This window comes from Enhydra lutris, unplaced genomic scaffold, assembly GCF_002288905.1.
Source record: "Enhydra lutris kenyoni isolate GAN:26980312 unplaced genomic scaffold, ASM228890v2 scaffoldscaffold78, whole genome shotgun sequence".
NCBI classification, from domain to species: domain Eukaryota; kingdom Metazoa; phylum Chordata; class Mammalia; order Carnivora; family Mustelidae; genus Enhydra; species Enhydra lutris.
Genome location: NW_019154162.1, coordinates 3,914,845 through 3,917,388, shown reverse-complemented (window position 1 = coordinate 3,917,388; position 2,544 = coordinate 3,914,845). Strand labels below are relative to the sequence as shown.

The 2,544-nt window shown below is 37.7% G+C and overlaps 1 pseudogene; it reads right to left on the bottom strand.

Moving 5' to 3' along the window:
• Nucleotides 1-1,019: 1,019 nt before the first annotated feature.
• On the bottom strand, nt 1,020-1,792 carry LOC111160855 (annotated as a pseudogene).
• Nucleotides 1,793-2,544: the final 752 nt, after the last annotated feature.

Here is a 2,544-nt window from a genome sequence, read left to right as displayed (position 1 = left end):
GTAGTATATCATGAAATCTGAGATTGTGATACCTCCAGCATTGTTATTATTTCTCAAGATGGCTTTAGCTATTTGAGGTCTTTCGTTGGGCTCCATGCTGGGTGTGTAGCCTACTAAAAAGAAAAGTTTTTACTTAAATTCCAGTTAGTTCACATACAGAATAATATTAATTTCAGGTGTACAATATAGTGATTCAACACTTTCACACAACACCCAGTGCTCATCACAACAAATGCATTCTTTAATCCCCACACCCATGTCCCCATGGTTAATTCCAGGAAGCACTATTTAACCATCCCCACACCCATGTCCCCTCTGGTAACTATCAGTTTGTTCTCTATAGTTAAGAGTCTTTTTCTTAACTGAGGGTTGATGGGGGGAGGGGGGGTGGGGGGGTGGGATTATGGACATTGGGGAGGGTATGTGCTATGGTGAGTGCTGTGAAGTGTGTAAGCCTGGCGATTCACAGACCTGTACCCCTGGGGATAAAAATATATGTTTATAAAAAATAAAATTTAAGAATAAAAAATTTTTAAAAAAAAAGAGTCTGTTTCTTTGTTTGTCTCTCTCACTCTCTTTTTCCCCCTCCCATTTGTCTTGTTTCTTAAATTCCACATATGAATGAAATCATATGGTATTTGTATTTCTCTGACTTATTTTGTTTAGCATAATACTCTCTATACAAGTTTTATAATTATTTGCTCCAGTTCTGTAAAAAATGCTGTTTGTATTGATAAGGATTGCATTGAATCTGTAGATTGCTTTGGGTATGTATGGACATTTATTTTAATTATAGTAATTCTTCTAATCCATGGGCATGGCATACCTTTCTATTTGTTCTGGTCATCTTCAATTCCTTTTATCAGTATCTTATTGTTTTCAGTATATAGGTCTTTCACCTTTTGATTTAATTTATTCTTAGGGTTTTTTTTTAATTTTGGTGTAATTTTATTTATTTATTATTTTTTAAAAGACAACTTCTTGTTAGTTTTATTTACAGAAAATTCAACAGCATCCACTCAGTCCAATTTGGTGGCTAGTTCTTTAGCCTTTGCTTTTTCCAACTTGGCAATGTGAGCCACTGACTTTGGACCTAGGATATTGTCTCCCCAGTGACAGTGGATCACACCATATCTGTCAGTGTAATTGGTCTTAATAGCTTCCACCAGCTTAGGCAGAGCTCCTTTGTCTTCCAAGTTAACCTCTGTGAAGACAAGACACTCCAGCCTGGTGTTCCCCTTGATAATGCAGTAAAGAACACCAAACTTATGACACAGGGCAGGCAGGAAGACAGCCAGCTCAGTGGGATCCACACCATGTGCAATAACTACCAGCTGAACCTTCTTGTTTTCCACCAAGGTGGTGACAGTATTATCCTTAGCTAGAAGGACAGGTGGCCTCTTAGTGAGGACATCTCTTTTCCCAGCAGCTTTCTTCTCAGGCCAGGCCAACAATCTCTACTTCTTCTCTTTCTTTGTCTCTGGTCTGTATTTGTGGGCCAGCTTAAGCAGTTGAATAGCTATTTGGCAGTCCAGGACCTGGGTGGACTGGTTAATTCCAGGAAGCACTTTAGACATTTGTAGAAAATAGCCCTTTGCTGCTCCAGCTGGATGTAGCAGGGACATTTGACAATGCAGGTGAGGTAAATTTAGGGCTGGACGTCTTGTCCAATGCCAAAAATTCTTGGGTCTTTTCTCAAACAGGGGACTGACCGCCTTCTGAACCTCCTGCTTCTTCACAAGAGCAAGGCCTGGGACCACCCCTTAGCCTTCTTTCCCTTTGGCATCTTGGATTGCTGGAGGAGAGAGTGGTATAATTTTAAATGGGATTGTTTTCTTAATTTCTCTTTCTGCTACCTCATTTTTAGTGTATAGAAATGGAACAGTTTCTGCATATTAATTTTGTGTTCTGTAACTTCACTGAATTCATTTATCAGTTCTAATAGATTTTTGGTGGAGTCTTTTGGGTTTTCTATATATAGTATGTCATCTGCAAATAGTGACAATTTTATTCCTTTTTAACCAATGTAGATGGATTCCTTTTATTTACTGTTATTATTATTGGTCTGATTGCTGCAGCCAAGATTGCCAATACTGTGTTGAATAAAAGTATTGAGTATGGAGATCCTTGTCTTGTTCCTGATCTTAGATGATAATATTTCAATTATTCACCATTAAGTATGATGTTATTGGGGTTTTTCATATATGGCCATTACTATGTTGAGGTATGTTCCTTCTAAACTCACTTTGTTGAGAGTGTATGTTGTATTTTGTAATGTATGTTGTATTTTGTCAAATGTTCCTTCTGAATTTATTTTTTTCCTTTTTCATTTTATTTTATTTCTTTTCAGTATTCCAGAATTCATTGTTTATGCACCACACTGAGTGCTCCATGCAATACATGTCCTCCTTAATACCCACCACCAGGCTCACCTAACCTCCCACACCCCTGCTTCTGAATTTATTGAGATGATCGTACACTTTTTGTTCTTTCCCTTGCTAATGTGATATGTCACATTGATTGATTTATGAATATTGACTCACT